The sequence below is a fragment of the Arachis hypogaea genome, chromosome 16 (genome assembly GCF_003086295.3).
Source record: "Arachis hypogaea cultivar Tifrunner chromosome 16, arahy.Tifrunner.gnm2.J5K5, whole genome shotgun sequence".
Classification (NCBI taxonomy): domain Eukaryota; kingdom Viridiplantae; phylum Streptophyta; class Magnoliopsida; order Fabales; family Fabaceae; genus Arachis; species Arachis hypogaea.
Window position 1 is genome coordinate 79,953,864 of NC_092051.1, and position 9,486 is coordinate 79,963,349.

At 38.6% G+C, this 9,486-nt stretch overlaps 2 non-coding genes across 2 annotated transcripts; both read right to left on the reverse strand.

The window, feature by feature from the left end:
- Nucleotides 1-374: 374 nt before the first annotated feature.
- On the reverse strand, nt 375-478 carry LOC112761494 (small nucleolar RNA R71). Its single transcript, XR_003181888.1, has one exon. It is a non-coding gene; the product is annotated as a small nucleolar RNA R71 (small nucleolar RNA).
- Nucleotides 479-8,665: 8,187 nt separating this feature from the next.
- LOC112760633 (small nucleolar RNA R71) lies at nt 8,666-8,769 on the reverse strand. Its single transcript, XR_003181065.1, has one exon. It is a non-coding gene; the product is annotated as a small nucleolar RNA R71 (small nucleolar RNA).
- Nucleotides 8,770-9,486: the final 717 nt, after the last annotated feature.

Here is a 9,486-nt window from a genome sequence, read left to right on the forward strand (position 1 = left end):
ATGCAAGGAGAATGCTTGGTGACTTTACTGCATCTAATTCCAATTTACATAGAAGAAGCATCTCCATTCCTACCATTGGAGCAAACAAGTTTGAGCTGAAACCTCAGCTAGTTTCTCTGATGCAGCAGAACTGCAAGTTTCATAGACTTCCATCTGAAGATCCTTTTCAGTTCTTAACTAAATTCTTGCAGATCTGTGATACTGATAAGACTAATGGAGTAGATCCTGAAGACTACAGGCTCATGCTTTTCCCTTTTGCTGTAAGAGACAGAGCTAGAGTGTGGTTGGACTCTCAACCCAAAGATAGCCTGAACTCTTAGGATAAGCTGGTCACGGCTTTCCTAGCCAAGTTCTTTCCTCCTCAAAAGCTGAGCAAGCTTAGAGCTGATGTTCAAACCTTCAGACAGAAAGAAGGTGAATCCCTCTATGAAGCTTGGGAAAGATAAAAGCAGCTGACCAAAAAGTGTCCCTCTGGCATGCTTTCAGAATGGACCATCCTGGATATATCCTATGATGGTTTATCTGAGCTATCAAAGATGTCATTGGATACTTCTACAGGTGGATCCATTCACCTAAAAAAAACGCCTGCAGAAGCTCAAGAACTCATTGACATGGTTGCTAATAACCAGTTCGTGTACACTTCTGAGAGGAATCCTGTGAGTAATGGGATGCCTATGAAGAAGGGAGTTCTTGAAGTTGATACTCTGAATGCCATATTGGCTTAGAACAAAATATTGACTCAGCAAGTCAATATGATTTCTCAGAGTCTGAATGGAATGCAAGCTGCATCCAACAGTACTCAAGAGGCTTCTTATGCAGAAGAAGCTTATGATCCTGAGAACCCTGCAATAGCAAAGGTAAATTACGTAGGTGAACCTTATGGAAACACCTATAATCTATCATGGAGAAATCATCCAAATCTCTCATGGAAGGATCAAAGGCCTCAACAAGGCTTTAATAATGGTGGAAGAAACAGGTTTAGCAATAGCAAGCCTTTTCCATCATCCACTCAGCAACAGACAGAGAATTCTGAGCAGAATCCATCTAGCTTAGCAAATTTAGTCTCTGATCTATCTAAGGCCACTGTGAGTTTCAAGAATGAAACAAGGTCTTCCATTAGAAATTTAGAAGCACAAGTGGGCCAGCTGAGTAAAAGGATCAATGAAATCCCTCCTAGTACTCTCCTAAGCAATACAGAAGAGAATCCAAAAGGAGAGTGCAAGGCCATTGACATAAGTACCATGGCCGAACCTGTAAGGGAAGGAGAGGACGTGAATCCCAAGGAGGAAGACCTCCTGGGACTTCCAGTGATCAATAAGGAGCTTCCCTCAGAGGAACCAAAGGACTCTGAGGCTCATCTAGAGACCATAGAGATTCCATTGAACCTCCTTATGCCCTTCATGAGCTCTGATGAGTATTCCTCTTCTGAAGAGAATGAGGATGTCACTGAAGAGCAAACTGCCAAGTTTCTTGGTGCAATCATGAAGCTAAATGCCAAATTATTTGGTATTGAAACTTGGGAAGATGAACCTCCCTTGTTCACCAATGAACTAAGTGATCTGGATCAACTGACATTGCCTCAGAAGAGACAGGATCCTGGAAAGTTCATATACCTTGTACCATAGGCACCATGATCTTTAAGGCTCTGTGTGACTTTGGTTCAGGAATAAACCTCATGCCCCTCTCTATAATAGAGAAACTGGGAATCTATGGGGTGCAAGCTGCTAAAATCTCATTAGAGATGGCAGACAATTCAAGAAAACAGGCTTATGGACAAGTAGAGGACGTGTTAGTAAAGGTTGAAGGCCTTTACATCCCTGCTGATTTCATAGTCTTGGATACTGGAAAGGAAGAGGATGAATCCATCATCCTAGGAAGGCCTTTCCTAGCCACAGCAAGAGCTGTGATTGATGTGGACAGAGGAGAATTGATCCTTCAAATGAATGAGGACAACCTTGTGTTTACAACTCAAGGATCTCTCTCTGCATCCATGAAGAGGAAGCAGAAAAAGCTTCTCTCAAAGCAGAGTCAAACAAAGCCCCCACAGTCAAACTCTAAGTTTGGTGTTGGGAGGCCACAACCAAACTCTAAGTTTGGTGTTGAACTCCCATATCCAAACTCTAAGTTTGGTGTTGGAGAGCCTCAACAATGCTCTGAACATCTGTAAGGCTCCATGAGAGCCCACTGTCAAGCTATTGACATTAAAGAAGCGCTTGTTGGGAGGCAACCCAATTTTTTATCTAACTATATTTTTTCTTAGTTATATGTCTTTGTAGGTTCATGATCATGAGGAGTCACAAGATAAATATAAAAATCGAAAACTGAATCAAAAACAGCAGAAGAAAAATCACACCCTGGAGGAAGCATCTGCCTGGCGTTCAACGCCAGAACAGAGCATGGTTCAGGCGCTGAACGCCCAAAATGGGCAGAATCTGGGCGCTGAACGCCCAAAATGGGCATCATCTGGGCGCTGAACGCCAGAATTGCACCCTGGAGGGGTGCTGGCGCTGAACGCCCAGAACAAGCATGGTTCTGGCGTTCAACGCCAGAAATGGGCAACAAATGGGCGTTGAACGCCCAAAATGGGCACCAACCTGGCGCTGAACACCCAGAGTTGTGTGCAAGGGCATTTTGCATGCCTAATTGGGTGCAGGGATGTAAATCCTTGACACCTCAGGACCTGTGGACACCACAGGATCATCTCAAGATCTTGAATCCCACAGGATCCCCACCCACCACACCCTCTCTCTCTCCATTCATGATCATCCCTTCTGTTTTCCATTCACCACTCACATCCATACACACATCCCTCCATCCCCTCCATATCTTCTTCTTCTTCTTCTATTCTTTCTTCTTTTGCTCGAGGGCAAGCAACATTCTAAGTTTGGTGTGGTAAAAGCATAGCTTTTTGTTTTTCCATTACCATTAATGGCACCTAAGGCCAGAGAAACCTCAAGAAAGAGAAAAGGGAAGGCAATTGCTTCCACCTCTGAGCCATGGGAGATGGAAAGATTCATCTCACAAGCCCATCACTAAGAAAAGGATGAAGCAACCAAGAGAGCACATTCATGGATCTCAACAGGCACATGAAAAGCTCATCATCAAGAAACCCCTGAGATACCTCAAGGGATGCACCTTCCTCCACAGAATTTTTGGGAGCAAATCAACACCTCCCTAGGAGAATTAAGTTCCAACATGGGACAACTAAGGGTGGAATATCAAGAGCACTCCATCATCCTTCATGAAACAAGAGAAGATCAAAAAGCAATGAGGGAGGAGCAACAAAGACAAGGAAGAGACATAGAAGAGCTCAAGGACATCATTGGTTCCTCAAGAAGGAAATGCCACCATCACTAAGGTGGATTCATTCCTTGTTCTTATTTCTTCTGTTTTTCGTTTTCTATGTTATGTGCTTATCTATGTTTGTGTCTTCATTACATGATCATTAGTAGTTAGTAACTTTGTCTTAAAGTCATGAATGTCCTATGAATCCATCACCTCTCTTAAATGAAAAATGTTTTAATTCAAAAGAACAAGAAGTACATGAGTTTCGAATTTATCCTTGAACTTAGCTTAATTATATTGATGTGGTGACAATGCTTCTTGTTTTCTGAATGTATGCTTGAACGGTGCATATGTCATTTGAAGTTGTTGTTTAAGAATGTTAAATATGTTGGCTCTTGAAAGAATGATGACTAGGAGACATGTTATTTGATAATCTGAAAAATCATAAAAATGATTCTTGAAGCAAGAAAAAGCAGCAAAGAACAAAGCTTGCAGAAAAAAAAATAACATAGGCGAAAAAAATATATATAGAAAAAAATAGAAAGAAAAAGAAAAAGCAAGCAGAAAAAGCCAAAAGCTCTTAAAACCAAGAGGCAAGAGCAAAAAGCCAATAACCCTTAAAACCAAAAGGCAAGGGCAAATAAAAAGGATCCCAAGGCTTTGAGCATCAGTGGATAGGAGGGCCTAAAGGAATAAAATCCTGGTCTAAGCGGCTAAACCAAGCTGTCCCTAACCATGTGCTTGTGGCGTGTAAGTGTCAAGTGAAAACTTGAGACTGAGCAGTTAAAGTCAAGGTCCAAAGCAAAAAAAGAGTGTGCTTAAGAACCCTGGACACCTCTAATTGGGGACTTAGCAAAGCTGAGTCACAATCTGAAAAGTTTCACCCAATTATGTGTCTGTGGCATTTATATATCCGGTGGTAATACTGGAAAACAAAGTGCTTAGGGCCACGGCCAAGACTCATAAAGAAGCTGTGTTCAAGAATCATCATACTGAACTAGGAGAATCAATAACACTATCTGAACTCTGAGTTCCTATAGATGCCAATCATTCTGAACCTCAATGGATAAAGTGAGATGCCAAAACTATTCAAGAGGCAAAAAGCTATAAGTCCCGCTCATTTAATTGGAGCTATGTTTCATTGATAGTTTGGAACTTATAGTATATTCTCTTCTTTTTATCCTATTTGATTTTCAGTTGCTTGGGGACAAGCAACAATTTAAGTTTGGTGTTGTGATGAGCGGATAATTTATACGCTTTTTGGCATTATTTTTAGTATGTTTTTAGTAGGATCTAGTTACTTTTAGGGATATTTTCATTAGTTTTTATGTTAAATTCACATTTCTGGACTTTACTATGAGTTTATGTGTTTTTCTGTGATTTCAGGTATTTTCTGGCTGAAATTGAGGGACTTGAGCAAAAATCAGATTCAGAGGTTGAAGAAGGACTGCTGATGCTGTTGGATTCTGACCTCCCTGCACTCAAAATGGATTTTCTGGAGCTACAAACTCAAATTGGCGTCTTCTAATTGCGTTGGAAAGTACACATCCAGGGCTTTCCAGCAATGTATAATAGTCCATACTTTGCCCATTTTTAGAGGACGAAAACCGGCATTCAACGCCAGCTCTCTGCCCAATTCTGGCGTCCAGCGCCAGAAACAAGTTGCAAAGTGGAGTTCAACGCCCAAACTGGCACCAAAACTGGCGCTCAACTCCAGGAATGACCTCTACACGTGTAACATTCAAGCTCAGCCCAAGCACACACCAAGTCGGCCCCGGAATGGATTTATGCATCAATTACTTACTTCTGTAAACCCTAGTGGCTAGTTTATTATAAATAGGACTTTTTACTATTGTATTAGACATCTTTTTGATCCTTGGGAATCATCTTTTGATCAATTTGAGATCTCTAGACCTCCATGGGAGTCTGGCCACTCCGCCATGCCCACCCTCTATTCACTTATGTATTTTCAATGGTAGAGTTTCTACACTCCATAGATTAAGGTGTGGAGCTCTGCTGTTCCTCAAAATTAATGCAAAGTACTACTGTTTTCTATTCAATTCATCTTATTTCGCTTCTAAGATATTCATTCGCACTTCAACCTGAATGTGATGAACGTGACAATCATCATCATTCCCTATGAACGCGTGCCTGACAACCACTTCCGTTCTACATTAGATTGAATGAGTATCTCTTAGATCTCTTAATCAGAATCTTCGTGGTGTAAGCTAGAATGATGGCGGCATTCAAGAGAATCCGGAAAGTCTAAACCTTGTCTGTGGTATTCCGAGTAGGATTCAATGATTGAATGACTGTGACGATCTTCAAACTCGCGATTGCTGGGCGTAGTGACAGACGCAAAAGGATAGTAAATCCTATTCCAGCATGATCGAGAACTGACAGATGAATAGCCATGCCGTGACAGGGTGCGTTGACCATTTTCACTGAGAGGATAGGATGTAACCATTGACAAAGGTGATGCCTCCAGACGATTAGCCGTGCCGTGATAGGGCATTTGGATCATTTTCCCGAGAGAAGACCGAAAGTAGCCATTGACAATGGTGATGCATTACATAAAGCCAGCCATGGAAAGGAGTAAGACTGATAGGATGAAGATAGCAGGAAAGCAGAGGTTCAGAGGAACGAAAGCATCTCTATTCGCTTATCTGAAATTCTCACCAATGATTTACATAAGTATTACTATCCCTATTTTATTAATGATTTTCGAAAACCCCATTACTATTTTATATCCGCCTGACTGAGATTTACAAGGTGACCTTAGCTTGCTTCATACCAACAGTCTCCGTAGGATTCGACCCTTACTCACGTAAGGTATTACATAGACAACCCAGTGCACTTGCTGGTTAGTTGTGCAAAGTTGTGAACCATGGTATTGGCATCATGTTTTTGGCGCCATTGCCAGGGAAAGAAAGAGCAATGAATTTTACATAATCAAAGTGTAATCACAATTTCTGCGCACCAAGTTTTTGGCGCCGTTGCCGGTGATTGTTCGAGTTTGGACAACTGACGGTTCATCTTGTTGCTCAGATTAGGTAATTTTCTTTTTGTTTTATTTTCAAAAATTCTTCAAAATTCTTTCAAAAAAATTTTCCTTTGTTTTCGAAAAAAAATTTAAAAAAAAAATGTTTTCAAAAATATAATTTTCTTCAGAATTTTTAAGAATGAATTCTAGTGTTTCATGAAGCATGTTGAAGCCGGGCTAGCTGTAAAGCCATATTCAAACTCCTTTGGGATTGGTCTTCAACTAATCACCTCAATGGATGTAATTCCATTCTAAAGCTTGGCTGGCTATTAAGCCATGCCTGACCCTTTGATTGGAGCTTTAGACTAAAAAGTATAAGATTCCTGGAATTCATATTAAAAATTTTGGAATCCTTATTTTTGTTTTTCACTTAATTTTCGAAAAAAAAAATACAAAAAAATTAGAAAATCATAAAAATCAAAAATATTTTTTGTGTTTCATGTTTGAGTCTTGAGTCATGTTATAAGTTTGGTGTCAATTGCATATTCATCTTGCATTTTTCGAAAATTTTCATGCATTCATAGTGTTCTTCATGATCTTCAAGTTGTTCTTGGTAAGTCTTCTTGTTTGATCTTTGCATTTGCATGTTTTGTGTCTTTTCTTGTTTTTCATATGCATTCTTGAATTCTTAGTGTCTAAGCATTAAAGAATTCTAAGTTTGGTGTCTTGCATGTCTTCTTTGCATTAAAAATTTTTCAAAAATGTGTTCTTGATGTTCATCATGATCTTCATAGTGTTCTTGGTGTTCATCTTGACATTCACAGCATTCTTGCATGCATTCATTGTTTTGATCCATAACTTTCATGCATTGCATCATTTTTCTTGTTTTTCTCTCTCATCATAAAAATTCAAAAATAAAAAAAATATCTTTCCCTTTTTTTCTCTCTTAAAATTTCGAAAATTAGATTTGACTTTTTCAAAAAAAATTTTTAATCTAGTTGTTTTTATGAGTCAAATCAAATTTTCAATCTAAAAATCCTATCTTTTTCAAAATCTTTTTCAAAAATCAAATCTTTTTCATTTTTCTTAGTTATTTTCAAAATTCTAAAAACATTTTTCAAAAATATTTTTCTTATTTTTATATATCAAATTTTCGAAAATAACATCACCAATTAATGTTTTGATTCAAAAATTTCAAGTTTGTTACTTACTTGTTAAGAAAGATTCAAACTTTAAGTTCTAGAATCATATCTTGTGATTTCTTGTGAATCAAGTCATTAATTGTGATTTTAAAAGTCAAATCTTTTTCAAAACTAATTTCAATCATATCTTTTCAAAAATATCTTCCTATCTTATTTTTTTCAAAAATTTGATTTCAAAATATCTTCTCTAACTTCTTATCTCCTTATCTTTTCAAAATTGATTTTCAAAATTTGTTTCAACTAACTAACTAACTTTTTGTTTGTTTCTTATCTTTTTCAAAACCACCTAACTCTCTCTCTCTATCTTTCGAAAATATCTCCCCCTTTTTCAAAAAAATTTCTTTTTAATTAACTAATTATTTTAATTTTTTGATTTTCATTTTGAAAATTTCTAACCTTTTTCAAAATTTCTTTTCGAAAATTACTAACTCTTTTTCAAAAACTAATTTTCAAAAATTCACCTTCTTCCTCATCTCCTTCTATTTATTTATTCATCTACTAACATCTCCTCATCTCACATCTCTGCTATCCTTACCCTTGTGTTTGGATTCTTCATTCTTCTTCACCCCTATTCCTTTTCTTCTTCTACTAACAATAAGGAACCTCTTTACTGTGACATAGAGGATTCCTCTTCTTTTCTTTTTCTCTTCTCTTTCTTATGAGCAGGGACAGAGAAAAAGGCATTCTTGTTGAAGCTGATCCAGAACCTGAAAGGACTCTGAAGAGAAAACTAAGAGAAGCTAAATTACAACAATCCAGAGACAACCTTATTGAAAATTTCGAACAAGTAAAGGAGATGGTAGCCGAACCCAACAACAATAATGCAAGGAGAATGCTTGGTGACTTTACTGCACCTAATTTCAATTTACATAGAAGAAGCATCTCCATTCCTACCATTGGAGCAAACAATTTTGAGCTGAAACCTCAACTAGTTTCTCTGATGCAGCAGAACTACAAGTTTCATGGACTTCCATCTGAAGATCCTTGTCAGTTTTTAACTGAATTCTTGCAGATCTGTGATACTGATAATACTAATGGAGTAGATCCTGAAGTCTACAGGCTCATGCTTTTCCCTTTTGCTGTAAGAGACAGAGCTAGAGTGTGGTTGGACTCTCAACCCAAAGATAGCCTGAACTCTTGGGATAAGCTGGTCACGGCTTTCCTAGCCAAGTTCCTTCCTCCTCAAAAACTGAGCAAGCTTAGAGCTGAAGTTCAAACCTTCAGACAGAAAGAAGGTGAATCCCTCTATGAAGCTTGGGAAAGATACAAGCAGCTGACCAAAAAGTGTCCCTCTGGCATGCTTTTAGAATGGACCATCCTGGATATATTCTATGATGGTTTATCTGAGCTATCAAAGATGTCATTGGATACTTCTGTAGGTGCATCCATTCACCTAAAGAAAACGCCTGCAGATGCTCAAGAACTCAGTGACATGGTTGCTAACAACCAGTTCGTGTACACTTCTGAGAGGAATCCTGTGAGTAATGGGACGCCTATGAAGAAGGGAGTTCTTGAAGTTGATACTGTGAATGCCATATTGGCTCAGAACAAAATATTGACTCAGCAAGTCAATATGATTTCTCAGAGTCTGAATGGAATGCAAGCTGCATCCAACAGTACTCAAGAGGCTTCTTATGCAGAAGAAGCTTATGATCCTGAGAACCCTGCAATAGCAGAGGTAAATTACGTAGGTGAACCTTATGGAAACACCTATAATCCATCATGGAGAAATCATCCAAATCTCTCATGGAAGGATCAAATGCCTCAACAAGTCTTTAATAATGGTGGAAGAAACATGTTTAGCAATAGCAAGCCTTTTCCATCATCCACTCAGCAACAGACAGAGAATTCTGAGCAGAATCCATCTAGCTTAGCAAATTTAGTCTCTGATCTATCTAAGGCCACTGTGAGTTTCAAGAATTAAACAAGGTCTTCCATTAGAAATTTGGAAGCACAAGTGGGCCAGCTGAGTAAAAGGATCAATGAAATCCCTCCTAGTACTCTCCCAAGCAATAC